Source organism: Coregonus clupeaformis, unplaced genomic scaffold, assembly GCF_020615455.1.
Source record: "Coregonus clupeaformis isolate EN_2021a unplaced genomic scaffold, ASM2061545v1 scaf0903, whole genome shotgun sequence".
NCBI lineage: Eukaryota > Metazoa > Chordata > Actinopteri > Salmoniformes > Salmonidae > Coregonus > Coregonus clupeaformis.
Genome location: NW_025534357.1, coordinates 19,011 through 39,368, shown reverse-complemented (window position 1 = coordinate 39,368; position 20,358 = coordinate 19,011). Strand labels below are relative to the sequence as shown.

At 46.5% G+C, this 20,358-nt stretch overlaps 1 protein-coding gene across 1 annotated transcript in view; it reads right to left on the bottom strand.

Moving 5' to 3' along the window:
• The window catches only part of LOC121564003 (b(0,+)-type amino acid transporter 1-like), a 79,999-nt gene extending 61,992 nt beyond the window's left edge, over window positions 1–18,007 (bottom strand). Inside the window, 2 exon segments of the mRNA XM_045217064.1 lie at window positions 14,119–14,191; window positions 17,944–18,007. The gene's annotated coding sequence lies outside the window, so the exon portion shown is untranslated.
• Window positions 18,008–20,358: the final 2,351 nt, after the last annotated feature.

Genomic DNA, 20,358 nt, shown 5'->3' with positions numbered 1-20,358 from the left:
ATGTCACCCTACCATCTGTCTGTCTCTCTATCTTACTGTCTGATGTCACCTGTCTGTCTCTCTATCTTACTGTCTGATGTCATCCTACTATCTGTCTGTCTCTCTATCTCACTGTCTGATGTCATCCTACCATCTGTCTGTCTCTCTATCTTACTGTCTGATGTCACCTGTCTGTCTCTCTCATCTTACTGTCTGATGTCATCCTACTATCTGTCTGTCTCTCTATCTTACTGTCTGATGTCACCTGTCTGTCTCTCTATCTTACTGTCTGATGTCACCTGTCTGTCTCTCTATCTTACTGTCTGATGTCATCCTACTATCTGTCTGTCTCTCTATCTTACTGTCTGATGTCACCTGTCTGTCTCTCTATCTTACTGTCTGATGTCATCCTACTATCTGTCTGTCTCTCTATCTTACTGTCTGATGTCATCCTACTATCTGTCTGTCTCTCTATCTTACTGTCTGATGTCATCTGTCTGTCTCTCTATCTTACTGTCTGATGTCACCCTACTATCTGTCTGTCTCTCTATCTTACTGTTTGATGTCATCTGTCTGTCTCTCTATCTTACTGTCTGATGTCATCCTACCATCTGTCTGTCTCTCTATCTTACTGTCTGATGTCATCTGTCTGTCTCTCTATCTTACTGTCTGATGTCATCTGTCTGTCTCTCTATCTTACTGTCTGATGTCACCCTACCATCTGTCTGTCTCTCTATCTTACTGTCTGATGTCATCTGTCTGTCTCTCTATCTTACTGTCTGATGTCATCCTACTATCTGTCTGTCTCTCTATCTTACTGTCTGATGTCACCCCTACCATTTGTCTGTCTCTCTATCTTACTGTCTGATGTCACCTGTCTGTCTCTCTATCTTACTGTCTGATGTCATCCTACTATCTGTCTGTCTCTCTATCTCACTGTCTGATGTCATCCTACCATCTGTCTGTCTCTCTATCTTACTGTCTGATGTCATCTGTCTGTCTCTCTATCTTACTGTCTGATGTCATCCTACCATCTGTCTGTCTCTCTATCTTACTGTCTGATGTCATCCTACTATCTGTCTGTCTCTCTATCTTACTGTCTGATGTCATCCTACTATCTGTCTGTCTCTCTATCTTACTGTCTGATGTCACCCTACTATCTGTTTGTCTCTCTATCTTACTGTCTGATGTCATCTGTCTGTCTCTCTATCTTACTGTCTGATGTCATCCTACCATCTGTCTGTCTCTCTATCTTACTGTCTGATGTCATCCTACCATCTGTCTGTCTCTCTATCTTACTGTCTGATGTCACCCTACCATCTGTCTGTCTCTCTATCTTACTGTCTGATGTCATCCTACCATCTGTCTGTCTCTCTATCTTACTGTCTGATGTCATCTGTCTGTCTCTCTATCTTACTGTCTGATGTCATCCTACCATCTGTCTGTCTCTCTATCTTACTGTCTGATGTCATCCTACCATCTGTCTGTCTCTCTATCTTACTGTCTGATGTCATCTGTCTGTCTCTCTATCTTACTGTCTGATGTCATCCTACCATCTGTCTGTCTCTCTTATCTTACTGTCTGATGTCATCCTACTATCTGTCTGTCTCTCTATCTTACTGTCTGATGTCATCCTACTATCTGTCTGTCTCTCTATCTTACTGTCTGATGTCACCCTACTATCTGTTTGTCTCTCTATCTTACTGTCTGATGTCATCTGTCTGTCTCTCTATCTTACTGTCTGATGTCATCCTACCATCTGTCTGTCTCTCTATCTTACTGTCTGATGTCACCCTACCATGTCTGTCTCTCTATCTTACTGTCTGATGTCACCTGTCTGTCTCTCTATCTTACTGTCTGATGTCACCCTACCATCTGTCTGTCTCTCTATCTTACTGTCTGATGTCATCTGTCTGTCTCTCTATCTTACTGTCTGATGTCACCTGTCTGTCTCTCTATCTTACTGTCTGATGTCATCTGTCTGTCTCTCTATCTTACTGTCTGATGTCACCCTACCATCTGTCTGTCTCTCTCTTACTGTCTGATGTCATCCTACCATCTGTCTGTCTCTCTATCTTACTGTCTGATGTCATCCTACTATCTGTCTGTCTCTCTATCTTACTGTCTGATGTCACCCTACTATCTGTTTGTCTCTCTATCTTACTGTCTGATGTCATCTGTCTGTCTCTCTATCTTACTGTCTGATGTCATCCTACCATCTGTCTGTCTCTCTATCTTACTGTCTGATGTCACCCTACCATGTCTGTCTCTCTATCTTACTGTCTGATGTCACCTGTCTGTCTCTCTATCTTACTGTCTGATGTCACCCCTACCATCTGTCTGTCTCTCTATCTTACTGTCTGATGTCATCTGTCTGTCTCTCTATCTTACTGTCTGATGTCACCTGTCTGTCTCTCTATCTTACTGTCTGATGTCATCCTACTATCTGTCTGTCTCTCTATCTTACTGTCTGATGTCATCCTACCATCTGTCTGTCTCTCTATCTTACTGTCTGATGTCATCCTACCATCTGTCTGTCTCTCTATCTTACTGTCTGATGTCATCCTACTATCTGTCTGTCTCTCTATCTTACTGTCTGATGTCACCCTACTATCTGTCTGTCTCTCTATCTTACTGTCTGATGTCATCTGTCTGTCTCTCTATCTTACTGTCTGATGTCATCCTACTATCTGTCTGTCTCTCTATCTTACTGTCTGATGTCACCTGTCTGTCTCTCTATCTTACTGTCTGATGTCATCTGTCTGTCTCTCTATCTTACTGTCTTATGTCATCCTACTATCTGTCTGTCTCTCTATCTTACTGTCTGATATCATCTGTCTGTCTCTCTATCTTACTGTCTGATGTCATCCTACTATCTGTCTGTCTCTCTATCTTACTGTCTGATATCATCCTACTATCTGTCTGTCTCTCTATCTTACTGTCTGATGTCACCCTACTATCTGTCTGTCTCTCTATCTTACTGTCTGATGTCATCCTACTATCTGTCTGTCTCTCTATCTTACTGTCTGATGTCTCTCTATCTTACTGTCTGATGTCATCTGTCTGTCTCTCTATCTTACTGTCTGATGTCATCTGTCTGTCTCTCTATCTTACTGTCTGATGTCACCCTACCATCTGTCTGTCTCTCTATCTTACTGTCTGATGTCATCCTACTATCTGTCTGTCTCTCTATATTACTGTCTGATGTCATCCTACCATCTGTCTGTCTCTCTATCTTACTGTCTGATGTCATCTGTCTGTCTCTCTATCTTACTGTCTGATGTCACCCTACTATCTGTCTGTCTCTCTATCTTACTGTCTGATGTCATCCTACCATCTGTCTGTCTCTCTATCTTACTGTCTGATGTCATCCTACCATCTGTCTGTCTCTCTATCTTACTGTCTGATGTCATCCTACCATCTGTCTGTCTCTCTATCTTACTGTCTGATGTCATCCTACCATCTGTCTGTCTCTCTATCTTACTGTCTGATGTCATCTGTCTGTCTCTCTATCTTACTGTCTGATGTCATCCTACCATCTGTCTGTCTCTCTATCTTACTGTCTGATGTCATCCTACTATCTGTCTGTCTCTCTATCTTACTGTCTGATGTCATCCTACTATCTGTCTGTCTCTCTATCTTACTGTCTGATGTCACCCTACTATCTGTTTGTCTCTCTATCTTACTGTCTGATGTCATCTGTCTGTCCCTCTATCTTACTGTCTGATGTCATCCTACCATCTGTCTGTCTCTCTATCTTACTGTCTGATGTCACCCTACCATGTCTGTCTCTCTATCTTACTGTCTGATGTCACCTGTCTGTCTCTCTATCTTACTGTCTGATGTCACCCCTACCATCTGTCTGTCTCTCTATCTTACTGTCTGATGTCATCTGTCTGTCTCTCTATCTTACTGTCTGATGTCACCTGTCTGTCTCTCTATCTTACTGTCTGATGTCATCCTACTATCTGTCTGTCTCTCTATCTTACTGTCTGATGTCATCCTACCATCTGTCTGTCTCTCTATCTTACTGTCTGATGTCATCCTACCATCTGTCTGTCTCTCTATCTTACTGTCTGATGTCATCCTACTATCTGTCTGTCTCTCTATCTTACTGTCTGATGTCACCCTACTATCTGTCTGTCTCTCTATCTTACTGTCTGATGTCATCTGTCTGTCTCTCTATCTTACTGTCTGATGTCATCCTACTATCTGTCTGTCTCTCTATCTTACTGTCTGATGTCACCTGTCTGTCTCTCTATTTTACTGTCTGATGTCATCTGTCTGTCTCTCTATCTTACTGTCTTATGTCATCCTACTATCTGTCTGTCTCTCTATCTTACTGTCTGATATCATCTGTCTGTCTCTCTCATCTTACTGTCTGATGTCATCCTACTATCTGTATGTCTCTCTATCTTACTGTCTGATGTCATCCTACTATCTGTCTGTCTCTCTATCTTACTGTCTGATGTCACCCTACTATCTGTCTGTCTCTCTATCTTACTGTCTGATGTCATCCTACTATCTGTCTGTCTCTCTATCTTACTGTCTGATGTCTCTCTATCTTACTGTCTGATGTCATCTGTCTGTCTCTCTATCTTACTGTCTGATGTCATCTGTCTGTCTCTCTATCTTACTGTCTGATGTCACCCTACCATCTGTCTGTCTCTCTATCTTACTGTCTGATGTCATCCTACTATCTGTCTGTCTCTCTATATTACTGTCTGATGTCATCCTACCATCTGTCTGTCTCTCTATCTTACTGTCTGATGTCATCTGTCTGTCTCTCTATCTTACTGTCTGATGTCACCCTACTATCTGTCTGTCTCTCTATCTTACTGTCTGATGTCATCCTACCATCTGTCTGTCTCTCTATCTTACTGTCTGATGTCATCCTACCATCTGTCTGTCTCTCTATCTTACTGTCTGATGTCACCCTACCATCTGTCTGTCTCTCTATCTTACTGTCTGATGTCATCCTACCATCTGTCTGTCTCTCTATCTTACTGTCTGATGTCATCTGTCTGTCTCTCTATCTTACTGTCTGATGTCATCCTACCATCTGTCTGTCTCTCTATCTTACTGTCTGATGTCATCCTACCATCTGTCTGTCTCTCTATCTTACTGTCTGATGTCATCTGTCTGTCTCTCTATCTTACTGTCTGATGTCATCCTACCATCTGTCTGTCTCTCTATCTTACTGTCTGATGTCATCCTACTATCTGTCTGTCTCTCTATCTTACTGTCTGATGTCATCTGTCTGTCTCTCTATCTTACTGTCTGATGTCACCCTACTATCTGTCTGTCTCTCTATCTTACTGTCTGATGTCACCCTACTATCTGTCTGTCTCTCTATCTTACTGTCTGATGTCATCCTACTATCTGTCTGTCTCTCTATCTTACTGTCTGATGTCATCCTACTATCTGTCTGTCTCTCTATCTTACTGTCTTATGTCATCTGTCTGTCTCTCTATCTTACTGTCTGATGTCATCTGTCTGTCTCTCTATCTTACTGTCTGATGTCATCTGTCTGTCTCTCTATCTTACTGTCTGATGTCACCCTACCATCTGTCTGTCTCTCTATCTTACTGTCTGATGTCATCCTACCATCTGTCTGTCTCTCTATCTTACTGTCTGATGTCATCCTACTATCTGTCTGTCTCTCTATCTTACTGTCTGATGTCACCCTACTATCTGTTTGTCTCTCTATCTTACTGTCTGATGTCATCTGTCTGTCTCTCTATCTTACTGTCTGATGTCATCCTACCATCTGTCTGTCTCTCTATCTTACTGTCTGATGTCACCCTACCATCTGTCTGTCTCTCTATCTTACTGTCTGATGTCACCTGTCTGTCTCTCTATCTTACTGTCTGATGTCACCCCTACCATCTGTCTGTCTCTCTATCTTACTGTCTGATGTCATCTGTCTGTCTCTCTATCTTACTGTCTGATGTCACCTGTCTGTCTCTCTATCTTACTGTCTGATGTCATCCTACTATCTGTCTGTCTCTCTATCTTACTGTCTGATGTCATCCTACCATCTGTCTGTCTCTCTATCTTACTGTCTGATGTCATCCTACCATCTGTCTGTCTCTCTATCTTACTGTCTGATGTCATCCTACTATCTGTCTGTCTCTCTATCTTACTGTCTGATGTCACCCTACTATCTGTCTGTCTCTCTATCTTACTGTCTGATGTCATCTGTCTGTCTCTCTATCTTACTGTCTGATGTCATCCTACTATCTGTCTGTCTCTCTATCTTACTGTCTGATGTCACCTGTCTGTCTCTCTATCTTACTGTCTGATATCATCTGTCTGTCTCTCTATCTTACTGTCTTATGTCATCCTACTATCTGTCTGTCTCTCTATCTTACTGTCTGATGTCATCCTACTATCTGTCTGTCTCTCTATCTTACTGTCTGATGTCATCTGTCTGTCTCTCTATCTTACTGTCTTATGTCATCCTACTATCTGTCTGTCTCTCTATCTTACTGTCTGATGTCATCCTACCATCTGTCTGTCTCTCTATCTTACTGTCTGATGTCACCCTACTATCTGTCTGTCTCTCTATCTTACTGTCTGATATCATCTGTCTGTCTCTCTATCTTACTGTCTGATGTCATCCCTACTATCTGTCTGTCTCTCTATCTTACTGTCTGATGTCATCCTACTATCTGTCTGTCTCTCTATCTTACTGTCTGATGTCATCCTACCATCTGTCTGTCTCTCTATCTTACTGTCTGATGTCACCCTACTATCTGTCTGTCTCTCTATCTTACTGTCTGATATCATCTGTCTGTCTCTCTATCTTACTTTCTGATGTCACCCTACTATCTGTCTGTCTCTCTATCTTACTGTCTGATGTCATCTGTCTGTCTCTCTATCTTACTGTCTGATGTCATCTGTCTGTCTCTCTATCTTACTGTCTGATGTCACCCTACCATCTGTCTGTCTCTCTATCTTACTGTCTGATGTCATCCTACTATCTGTCTGTCTCTCTATATTACTGTCTGATGTCATCCTACCATCTGTCTGTCTCTCTATCTTACTGTCTGATGTCATCTGTCTGTCTCTCTATCTTACTGTCTGATGTCATCCTACTATCTGTCTGTCTCTCTATCTTACTGTCTGATGTCACCCCTACCATCTGTCTGTCTCTCTATCTTACTGTCTGATGTCACCTGTCTGTCTCTCTATCTTACTGTCTGATGTCATCCTACTATCTGTCTGTCTCTCTATCTCACTGTCTGATGTCATCCTACCATCTGTCTGTCTCTCTATCTTACTGTCTGATGTCACCTGTCTGTCTCTCTATCTTACTGTCTGATGTCATCCTACTATCTGTCTGTCTCTCTATCTTACTGTCTGATGTCACCTGTCTGTCTCTCTATCTTACTGTCTGATGTCACCTGTCTGTCTCTCTATCTTACTGTCTGATGTCATCCTACTATCTGTCTGTCTCTCTATCTTACTGTCTGATGTCACCTGTCTGTCTCTCTATCTTACTGTCTGATGTCATCCTACTATCTGTCTGTCTCTCTATCTTACTGTCTGATGTCATCCTACTATCTGTCTGTCTCTCTATCTTACTGTCTGATGTCATCTGTCTGTCTCTCTATCTTACTGTCTGATGTCACCCTACTATCTGTCTGTCTCTCTATCTTACTGTTTGATGTCATCTGTCTGTCTCTCTATCTTACTGTCTGATGTCATCCTACCATCTGTCTGTCTCTCTATCTTACTGTCTGATGTCATCTGTCTGTCTCTCTATCTTACTGTCTGATGTCATCTGTCTGTCTCTCTATCTTACTGTCTGATGTCACCCTACCATCTGTCTGTCTCTCTATCTTACTGTCTGATGTCATCTGTCTGTCTCTCTATCTTACTGTCTGATGTCATCCTACTATCTGTCTGTCTCTCTATCTTACTGTCTGATGTCACCCTACCATTTGTCTGTCTCTCTATCTTACTGTCTGATGTCACCTGTCTGTCTCTCTATCTTACTGTCTGATGTCATCCTACTATCTGTCTGTCTCTCTATCTCACTGTCTGATGTCATCCTACCATCTGTCTGTCTCTCTATCTTACTGTCTGATGTCATCTGTCTGTCTCTCTATCTTACTGTCTGATGTCATCCTACCATCTGTCTGTCTCTCTATCTTACTGTCTGATGTCACCTGTCTGTCTCTCTCATCTTACTGTCTGATGTCATCCTACTATCTGTCTGTCTCTCTATCTCACTGTCTGATGTCATCCTACCATCTGTCTGTCTCTCTATCTTACTGTCTGATGTCATCTGTCTGTCTCTCTATCTTACTGTCTGATGTCATCCTACCATCTGTCTGTCTCTCTATCTTACTGTCTGATGTCACCTGTCTGTCTCTCTATCTTACTGTCTGATGTCATCCTACTATCTGTCTGTCTCTCTATCTTACTGTCTGATGTCACCTGTCTGTCTCTCTATCTTACTGTCTGATGTCACCTGTCTGTCTCTCTATCTTACTGTCTGATGTCATCCTACTATCTGTCTGTCTCTCTATCTTACTGTCTGATGTCACCTGTCTGTCTCTCTATCTTACTGTCTGATGTCACCTGTCTGTCTCTCTATCTTACTGTCTGATGTCATCCTACTATCTGTCTGTCTCTCTATCTTACTGTCTGATGTCATCCTACCATCTGTCTGTCTCTCTATCTTACTGTCTGATGTCATCCTACCATCTGTCTGTCTCTCTATCTTACTGTCTGATGTCACCCTACTTGGTCCTGGTCTAAAGTAGTGCACTATGTAGGGAATAGGGTGCCATATGACAGTGCCAGTGTGTACCAACAGTGTTCAGACTCATTAAGTCATCCTGTTTTAGTGTTATAGTATATTGATAATGTGGCTGCGTGTTAGCAGCAGGCAGGCTGGCGCCAGGGGCAATAGACACAGGCTGCATCCCGAATGGAACCCTATTCCCTACGTAGTGCACTACGTTTGACCAGGGCCCTATGGAACCTAAAGTAGTGCACTACAAAGGGAATAGGGTTCTGTTTGGGACTCTGCCACAGTAAATACAGTACTGAGTGGGCATCAATGAGTCACTCATCCTCCTTTCTGTCACCCTGTCAGCAGAGAGAGTCCTTACTTCTCCTGTTTATGATGTCACTTACATCACTTCAATCACAGGGATTTAAAGATTCACCGATAAACATCGTTCCTGGTTCCAATGTTTAAGAGACCAGTGCATCTGTCAGCGGGAGGCCAAACTGATACAGACTGATACTGTGGTGGTAGATGATCAGTCTGCCCTATGGCTCAGCTGCCTATACACACACCACACACACACACACACACCACACACACACACACACACACCACACACACACCACACACACACCACACACACACACACCACACACCACACACACACACACACACACACACACACACACACACACACACCACACACACACACACACACACACACCACACACACACCACACACACACACACACACACACACACACACACACACACACACACACACACACACACACCACACACCACACACCACACACACGGACCCCTCAGTTTAGAGAAGTGATCTCAGAGAGGTCCAGCTCAGAGAGGCCCAGCTCAGAGAGGCCCAGCTCAGAGAGGAGAGACCCAGCTCAGAGAGGCCCAGCTCAGAGAGGCCCAGCTCAGAGAGGAGAGACCCAGCTCAGAGAGGCCCAGCTCAGAGAGGTCCAGCTCAGAGAGGTCCAGCTCAGAGAGGCCCAGCTCAGAGAGGCCCAGCTCAGAGAGGTCCAGTTCAGAGAGGCCCAGCTCAGAGAGGTCCAGTTCAGAGAGGCCCAGCTCAGAGAGGCCCAGCTCAGAGAGGCCCAGTTCAGAGAGGCCCAGCTCAGAGAGGCCCAGCTCAGAGAGGCCCAGCTCAGAGAGGCCCAGCTCAGAGAGGCCCAGCTCAGAGAGGCCCAGCTCAGAGAGGCCCAGCTCAGAGAGGCCCAGCTCAGAGAGGCCCAGCTCATGAGCTGCATCAGCAGCATATATTAATGTTAAATGGAAAATGTTAGTGAATAGAATCGTATTGAATCTAACCGAATCACATTGATTCGTTCCTCTGATCAAATCGAGATGCGCATCGAATCGTATCGAATCTAACCGAATCACATTGATTCGTTCCTCTGATCAAATCGAGATGCGCATCGAATCGTATCGAATCTAACCGAATCACACTGATTCGTTCCTCTGATCAAATCGAGATGCGCATCGAATCGTATTGAATCTAACCGAATCACACTGATTCGTTCCTCTGATCAAATCGAGATGCGCATCGAATCGTCTTGAAAGGGAAAGATGCACATTCCTATTAAATCACTTATAACACTCCAATCCCTTCAGTCCCTCTCTGATGAGCTATGCTCTGCAAAACAGCTACCAGGGTGCGCCCCAAATGGCACCCTGTTCCATATAAAGCTTTTCTTCATGATACACTATGGCTGAAAGTATGTGGACGCCCCTTCAAATTAGTAGAATTAGCTATTTCAGCCACACCCGTTGCTGACAGGTGTATAAAATCGAGCACACAGCCATGCAATCTCCATAGACAAACATTGGCAGTAGAATGGCCCGTACTGAAGAGCCCACCGACTTTCAACGGGGCACCGCCATAGGATGCCACCTTTCCAACAAGTCAGTTCGTCAAATTTCTGCCCTGCTAGAGCTGCCCCGGTCAACTGTAAGGGCTGTTATTGTGAAGAGGAAACGTCTAGGAGCAACAACGGCTCAGTCACGAAGTGGTAGGCCACACAAGCTCACAGAACGGGACCGCCGAGTGCTGAAGCACGTAGCGCGTAGAAATCATCTGTCCTCGGTTGCAGCACTCACTACCAAGTTCCAAACTGCCTCTGGAACCAATGTCAGCACAACAACTGTTCGTCGGGAGCTTCCTGAAATGGGTTTCCATGGCCGAGCACCCGCACACAAGCCTAAGATCACCATGCGCAACGCCAAGTGTTGGTTGGAGTGGTGTAAAGCTCGCAGCCATTGGACTCTGGAGCAGTGGAAATGCGTTCTCTGGAGTGGTGAATCACGCTTCGCCATCTGGCAGTCTGATGGACAAATCTGGATTTTGCGGATGCCAGGAGAACGCTACCTGCCCCAATGCATAGTGCCAACTGTAAAGTTTGGTGGAGGAGGAATAATGGTCTTGGGGCTGTTTTATATGGTTCGGGCTAGGCCCCTTAGTTCCAGTGAAGGGAAATCTTAACGCTACAGCATACAATGACATTCTAGACGATTCTGTGCTTCCAACTTTGTGGCAACAGTTTAGGGAAGGCCCTTTCCTGTTTCATCATGACAATGTCCCCGTGAGGGCCATACAGAAATGGTTTGTCGAGATCAGTGTGGAAGAACTTGACTGGCCTGCACAGAGCCCTGACCTCAACCACATCCCTTTGGGATGAATTGGAACGCCGACTGCGAGCCAGGCCTAATCGCCCAACATCAGTGCCCGACCTCACTAATGCTCTTGTGGCTGAATGGAAGCAAGTCCCCGCAGCAATGTTCCAACATCTAGTGGAAAGCCTTCCCAGAAGAGTGGAGGCTGTTATAGCAGCAAAGGGGGGACCAACTCCATATTAATGCCCATGATTTTGGAACGAGATGTTCGACGAGCAGGTGTCCACATACTTTTGGTCATGTAGTGTATGTATAGTGTAATTGTTTAGTGATGTGTTCATGCATGGCTCATCAGCAAAAGAGACTGTGGTCTCAGCATGACTCCCTGGCTAAATAAAGGTTAAATATATAGAGTATATATATTTTTTTTTATAGCACGCTACCAGGGGCTAAATGGCACACTATTCCTTATATAGTGCACTATTCCTTATATAGTGTACTATTCCTTATATAGTGCACTATTCCTTATATAGTGCACTATTCATCATATAGTGCACTATTCCTTATATAGTGCACTATTTCTTATATAGTGCACTATTCCTTATATAGTGCACTATTCCTTATATAGTGCACTATTCCTTATATAGTGCACTATTCCTTATATAGTGCACTATTCCTTATATAGTGCACTATTCCTTATATAGTGCACTATTCCTTATATAGTGCACTATTTGGCACACTATTCCTTATATAGTGCACTATTTGGGATGCACACACAGTGATTCAGCGACAGCTCTGATCAGAAAGAGGATACTTCCGTCACACCACTTTGTTGGGGAAAAAAGCAATACCTCATTGGTTGTAAGGTATGGAGCTGAAAGGTGGTGTTGGTTGTATGAAGTGTCACTATGTCTACAACAACCATGTCCTGGCGTTGTCTGGTGTTAGTCGGCTCAGGCTGTTTGTGTCATCATGGCAACGCCTTGTCACTCAGTGTCATGACAAAGAGACAGTTGACTTGACAGCACAAACAGATCTGTGACCAGGCCAATATTGGGTGCTCTCTTTATATACAGTTGAAATCAGAAGTTTACATACACTTAGGTTGGAGTCATTAAAACTTGTTTTTCAACCACTCCACAAATTTCTTGTTAACAAACTATAGTTTTGGCAAGTCGGTTAGGACATCTACTTTGTGCATGACACAAGTAATTTTTCCAACAATTGTTTACAGACAGATTATTTCACTTATAATTCACTGTATCACAATTCCAGTGGGTCAGAAGTTTACATACACTAAGTTGACTGTGCCTTTGAACAGCTTGGAAAATTCCAGAAAATGATGTCATGGCTTTAGAAGCTTCTGATAGGCTAATTGACATAATTTGAGTCAATTGGAGGTGTACCTGTGGATGTGTTTCAAGGCCTACCTTCAAACTCAGTGCCTATTTGCTTGACATCATGGGAAAATCAAAAGAAATCAGCCAAGACCTCAGAAAAAAAATTGTAGACCTCCACAAGTCTGGTTCATCCTTGGGAGCAATTTCCAAACGCCTGAAGGTACCACGTTCATCTGTACAAACAATAGTACGCAAGTATAAACACCATGGGACCACGCAGCCGTCATACCGCTCAGGAAGGAGACGTGTTCTGTCTCCTAGAGATTAACGTACTTTGGTGCGAAAAGTGCAAATCAATCCCAGAACAACAGCAAAGGACCTTGTGAAGATGCTGGAGGAAACAGGTACAAAAGTATCTATATCCACAGTAAAACAAGTCCTATATCGACATAATCTGAAAGGCCGCTCAGCAAGGAAGAAGCCACTGCTCCAAAACTGCCATAAAAAAGCCAGACTACGGTTTGCAACTGCACATGGGGACAAAGATCGTACTTTTTGGAGAAATGTCCTCTGGTCTGATGAAACAAAAATAGAACTGTTTGGCCATAATGACCATCGTTATGTTTGGAGGAAAAAGGGGGTTGCTTGCAAGCCGAAGAACACCATCCCAACTGTGAAGCACGGGGGTGGCAGCATCATGCTGTGGGGGTGCTTTGCTGCAGGCGGGACTGGTGCATTTCACAAAATAGATGGCATCATGAGGAAGGAAAATTATGTGGATATATTGAAGCAACATCTCAAGACATCAGTCAGGAAGTTAAAGCTTGGTCGCAAATGGGTCTTCCAAATGGACAATGACCCAAAGCATACTTCCAAAGTTGTGGCAAAATGGCTTAAGGACAACAAAGTCAAGGTATTGGAGTGGCCATCACAAAGCCCTGACCTCAATCCTATAGAAAATATGTGGGCATAATTGAAAAAGCATGTGCGAGCAAGGAGGCCTACAAATCTGACTCAGTTACACCAGCTCTGTCAGCTTGTGGAAGGCTTGTGGAAGGCTACCCGAAACGTTTGACCCAAGTTAAACAATTTAAAGGCAATGCTACCAAATAACAATTGAGTGTATGTAAACTTCTGACCCACTGGGAATGTGATGAAAGAAATAAAAGCTGAAATAAATCATTCTCTCTACTATTATTCTGACATTTCACATTCTTAAAATAAAGTGGTGATCCTAACTGACCTAAAACAGGGAATTTTTACTAGGATTAAATGTCAGGAATTGTGAAAAAACTGAGTTTAAATGTATTTGGCTAAGGTGTATGTAAACTTCCGACTTCAACTGTAACAGATCTGTGACCAGGGTAATATTGGGAGCTCTCTTTATATAACCTTGCTCATAGCATCTTAGATACCCACCTCCTGTGTAGAAATGTTTGTAGTTGTCTTTGATGCAGGAACCCAGGGATGTCTTCAGATAACTCTCTGGAAGCTGAAACAAAGATGCACACATTGGAAATGGTTACACACACAAGTCCCACGCACACGCACGTTTACACACAACACACACACTGAAACAGGTGTCCTGATGGTCACCCAGTCTGTTAGCTACGAGGGTTCAGGTCTATAGTAGGCAGCCTGTCAGCTACGAGGGTTCAGGTCTATGGTAGACAGCCTGTCAGCTACGAGGGTTCAGGTCTATAGTAGGCAGCCTGTCAGCTACGAGGGTTCAGGTCTATGGTAGGCAGCCTGTCAGCTACGAGGGTTCAGGTCTATAGTAGGCAGCCTGTCAGCTACGAGGGTTCAGGTCTATGGTAGGCAGCCTGTCAGCTACGAGGGTTCAGGTCTATGGTAGGCAGCCTGTCAGCTACGAGGGTTCAGGTCTATAGTAGACAGCCTGTCAGCTACGAGGGTTCAGGTCTATAGTAGGCATCCTGTCAGCTACGAGGGTTCAGGTCTATAGTAGGCATCCTGTCAGCTACGAGGGTTCAGGTCTATAGTAGGCATCCTGTCAGCTACGAGGGTTCAGGTCTATGGTAGACAGCCTGTCAGCTACGAGGGTTCAGGTCTATAGTAGGCAGCCTGTCAGCTACGAGGGTTCAGGTCTATAGTAGGCAGCCTGTCAGCTACGAGGGTTCAGGTCTATGGTAGGCAGCCTGTCAGCTACGAGGGTTCAGGTCTATGGTAGGCAGCCTGTCAGCTACGAGGGTTCAGGTCTATGGTAGACAGCCTGTCAGCTACGAGGGTTCAGGTCTATAGTAGACAGCCTGTCAGCTACAAGGGTTCAGGTCTATGGTAGACAGCCTGTCAGCTACGAGGGTTCAGGTCTATGGTAGGCAGCCTGTCAGCTACGAGGGTTCAGGTCTATAGTAGGCAGCCTGTCAGCTACGAGGGTTCAGGTCTATGGTAGGCAGCCTGTCAGCTACGAGGGTTCAGGTCTATAGTAGGCAGCCTGTCAGCTACGAGGGTTCAGGTCTATAGTAGACAGCCTGTCAGCTACGAGGGTTCAGGTCTATAGTAGGCAGCCTGTCAGCTACGAGGGTTCAGGTCTATAGTAGGCAGCCTGTCAGCTACGAGGGTTCAGGTCTATGGTAGGCAGCCTGTCAGCTACGAGGGTTCAGGTCTATAGTAGGCAGCCTGTCAGCTACGAGGGTTCAGGTCTATAGTAGACAGCCTGTCAGCTACGAGGGTTCAGGTCTATAGTAGGCAGCCTGTCAGCTACGAGGGTTCAGGTCTATAGTAGGCAGCCTGTCAGCTACGAGGGTTCAGGTCTATAGTAGGCAGCCTGTCAGCTACGAGGGTTCAGGTCTATGGTAGACAGCCTGTCAGCTACGAGGGTTCAGGTCTATAGTAGGCAGCCTGTCAGCTACGAGGGTTCAGGTCTATAGTAGGCAGCCTGTCAGCTACGAGGGTTCAGGTCTATGGTAGGCAGCCTGTCAGCTCTGAGGGTTCAGGTCTATGGTAGACAGCCTGTCAGCTACGAGGGTTCAGGTCTATAGTAGACAGCCTGTCAGCTACGAGGGTTCAGGTCTATAGTAGGCAGCCTGTCAGCTACGAGGGTTCAGGTCTATAGTAGACAGCCTGTCAGCTACGAGGGTTCAGGTCTATAGTAGACAGCCTGTTAGCTACGAGGGTTCAGGTCTATAGTAGGCAGCCTGTCAGCTACGAGGGTTCAGGTCTATGGTAGACAGCCTGTCAGCTACGAGGGTTCAGGTCTATGGTAGGCAGCCTGTCAGCTACGAGGGTTCAGGTCTATAGTAGACAGCCTGTCAGCTACAAGGGTTCAGGTCTATAGTAGACAGCCTGTCAGCTACGAGGGTTCAGGTCTATGGTAGACAGCCTGTCAGCTACGAGGGTTCAGGTCTATAGTAGACAGCCTGTCAGCTACAAGGGTTCAGGTCTATGGTAGACAGCCTGTCAGCTACGAGGGTTCAGGTCTATGGTAGACAGCCTGTCAGCTACGAGGGTTCAGGTCTATGGTAGACAGCCTGTCAGCTACGAGGGTTCAGGTCTATGGTAGGCAGCCTGTCAGCTACGAGGGTTCAGGTCTATAGTAGACAGCCTGTCAGCTACGAGGGTTCAGGTCTATGGTAGGGGTGAAGCAGAGTGAACACTTTGTGAACTACTGTCATTGGTTTACTACTCTATATGACCTTGTCCTGTTAATGCTTGATCTGTTACACCCTCTATGATATACAGGCAGACAGACAGGCAGACTGACAGGCAGACTGACAGGCAGACAGACAGACAGACGGACAGACAGGCAGACTGACAGACAGGCAGACAGGCAGACAGGCAGACAGGCAGACAGGCAGACAGGCAGACAGGCAGACTGACAGGCATGCAGACTGACAGGTAGACACAGACAGACAGACAGACAGACAGACAGACAGACAGACAGACAGACAGGCAGGCAGGCAGGCAGGCAGGCATGCAGGCAGACACAGGCAGACAGACACATGCGGTCGGACAGAGACAGACGGACGGACAGACAGACACACCACAGTGGTTGAGTACCAAATGACACCCTATTCCCTATATAGTGCACTACTTTACATTTACATTTTTACATTTTTCACATTTAGCAGACGCTCTTATCCAGAGCGACTTAGTGAGTGCATACATTTTTATTTTTCATACTGGCCCCCCGTGGGAATCGAATCCACAACCCTGGCGTTGCAAACGCCATTCTCTACCAACTGAGCTACATCCCTGCCGGCCATTCCCTCCCCTACCCTGGACGACACTGGGCCAATTGTGCGCCGCCCCATGGGTCTCCCAGTCGCGGCCGGCTACGACAGAGCCTGGATTTGAACCAGGATCTCTAGTGGCACTGCGATGCCTTAGACCACTGCGCCACTCGGGAGACACTTTAGACCAGAGAATGACACCCTATTCCCTATATAGTGCACTACTTTAGACCAGAGAATGGTACCCTATTCCCTATATAGTGCACTACTTTAGACCAGAGTCCTATTCCCTATATAGTGCACTACTTTAGACCAGAGTCCTATTCCCTATATAGTGCACTACTTTAGACCAGAGTCCTATTCCCTATATAGTGCACTACTTTAGACCAGAGTCCTATTCCCATATAGTACTACTTTAGACCAGAGTCCTATTCCTATATAGTGCACTACTTTAGACCAGAGTCCTATTGCCTATATAGTGCACTACTTTAGACCAGAGTCCTATTCCTATATAGTGCACTACTTTAGACCAGAGTCCTATTGCCTATATAGTGCACTACTTTAGACCAGAGTCCTATTCCCTATATAGTGTACTACTTTAGACCAGAGTCCTATTCCCTATATAGTGCACTACTTTAGACCAGAGAATGGCACCCTATTCCCTATATAGTGCACTACTTTAGACCAGAGTCCTATTCCCTATATAGTGCACTACTTTAGACCAGAGAATGACACCCTATTCCCTATATAGTGCACTACTTTAGACCAGAGTCCTATTCCCTATATAGTGCACTACTTTAGACCAGAGTCCTATTCCCTATATAGTGCACTACTTTAGACCAGAGTCCTATTCCCTATATAGTGCACTACTTTAGACCAGAGTCCTATTCCCTATATAGTGCAACAAACATCCACCTGTCCTGTTCTGTTCTGTACCTCTGTTCTGCTGCCTCTCATAGTAACACACCATTTCCAGAACCACTGACTGAACTTGAAACCGCCAGACAGAAATCCCTCTCCTCTGACGCAGCTGGCGTCAACAAAGCAGACTCACCTGATATCCAGAAATCATCAACTACAGATAGATCTACTAAGATTCAGAACACGTTCCTCTGTGGGTCTCAACTACCCCTGGCTGTCTCCCTGAGACAAAGCTCACATTATGGGAGGAGAAACTCAGACTCAACACTCCATCTGATTGGAGGAGGCAGTGGCCGGAGAACAGGGAGGTAGGAGGAGGCAGGGGCTGGAGAACAGGGAGGTAGGAGGAGGCAGGGGGCTGGAGAACAGGGAGGTAGGAGGAGGCAGGGGCTGGAGAACAGGGAGGTAGGAGGAGGCAGGGCTGGAGAACAGGGAGGTAGGAGGAGGCAGGGGCTGGAGAACAGGGAGGTAGGAGGAGGCAGGGGCTGGAGAACAGGGAGGTAGGAGGAGGCAGGGGCTGGAGAACAGGGAGGTAGGAGGAGGCAGGGGCTGGAGAACAGGGAGGTAGGAGGAGGCAGGGGCTGGAGAACAGGGAGGTAGGAGGAGGCAGGGGCCGGAGAACAGGGAGGTAGGAGGAGGCAGGGGCTGGAGAACAGGGAGGTAGGAGGAGGCAGGGGCTGGAGAACAGGGAGGTAGGAGGAGGCAGGGGCTGGAGAACAGGGAGGTAGGAGGAGGCAGGGGCTGGAGAACAGGGAGGTAGGAGGAGGCATGGGGCTGGAGAACAGGGAGGTAGGAGGAGGCAGGGGCCAGAGAACAGGGAGGTAGGAGGAGGCAGGGGCCGGAGAACAGGGAGGTAGGAGGAGGCAGGGGCTGGAGAACAGGGAGGTAGGAGGAGGCAGGGGCCAGAGAACAGGGAGGTAGGAGGAGGCAGGGGCTGGAGAACAGGGAGGTAGGAGGAGGCATGGGGCTGGAGAACAGGGAGGTAGGAGGAGGCAGGGGCTGGAGAACAGGGAGGTAGGAGGAGGCAGGGGCTGGAGAACAGGGAGGTAGGAGGAGGCAGGGGGTAGAGAACAGGGAGGTAGGAGGAGGCAGGGGCTGGAGAACAGGGAGGTAGGAGGAGGCAGGGGCTGGAGAACAGGGAGGTAGGAGGAGGCAGGGGCTAGAGAACAGGGAGGTAGGAGGAGGCAGGGGCTGGAGAACAGGGAGGTAGGAGGAGGCAGGGGCCGGAGAACAGGGAGGTAGGAGGAGGCAGGGGCTGGAGAACAGGGAGGTAGGAGGAGGCAGGGGCTGGAGAACAGGGAGGTAGGAGGAGGCAGGGGCTAGAGAACAGGGAGGTAGGAGGAGGCAGGGGCCAGAGAACAGGGAGGTAAAGCAGCTAGAGTACGTCCCAAACAGCACCCAATTCCCCACAGAGTGCACTACTTTTGACCAGCACCCTACTATATAGGGAATAGGGTGCCTGTTGGGATACAGTCCGTCAGCCAGTCAGCCCTCACAATACTCCTTTGAAAGGGATATTTGATAGGGACATATGACTCCCCACGTGGTAGAGCTGAGACGCCTGCCATAGAGGTGTGTGTAGTGTGTTGCAGGCAGAACTGAGACGACTGCCATAGAGGTGTGTGTGTAGTGTGTTGCAGGCAGAACTGAGACGCCTGCCATAGAGGTGTGTGTAGTGTGTTGCAGGCAGAACTGAGACGACTGCCATAGAGGTGTGTGTAGTGTGTTGCAGGCAGAACTGAGACGACTGCCATAGAGGTGTGTGTAGTGTGTTGCAGGCAGAACTGAGACGACTGCCATAGAGGTGTGTGTAGTGTGTTGCAGGCAGAACTGAGACGACTGCCATAGAGGTGTGTGTAGTGTGTTGCAGGCAGAACTGAGACGACTGCCATAGAGGTGTGTGTAGTGTGTTGCAGGCAGAACTGAGACGCCTGCCATAGAGGTGTGTGTAGTGTGTTGCAGGCAGAACTGAGACGCCTGCCATAGAGGTGTGTGTAGTGTGTTGCAGGCAGAACTGAGACGCCTGCCATAGAGGTGTGTGTAGTGTGTTGCAGGCAGAACTGAGACGACTGCCATAGAGGGTGTGTGTAGTGTGTTGCAGGCAGAACTGAGACGACTGCCATAGAGGTGTGTGTAGTGTGTTGCAGGCAGAACTGAGACGACTGCCATAGAGGTGTGTGTAGTGTGTTGCAGGCAGAACTGAGACGACTGCCATAGAGGTGTGTGTAGTGTGTTGCAGGCAGAACTGAGACGCCTGCCATAGAGGTGTGTGTAGTGTGTTGCAGGCAGAACTGAGACGCCTGCCATAGAGGTGTGTGTAGTGTGTTGCAGGCAGAACTGAGACGCCTGCCATAGAGGTGTGTGTAGTGTGTTGCAGGCAGAACTGAGACGACTGCCATAGAGGTGTGTGTAGTGTGTTGCAGGCAGAACTGAGACGCCTGCCATAGAGGTGTGTGTAGTGTGTTGCAGGCAGAACTGAGACGACTGCCATAGAGGTGTGTGTAGTGTGTTGCAGGCAGAACTGAGACGCCTGCCATAGAGGTGTGTG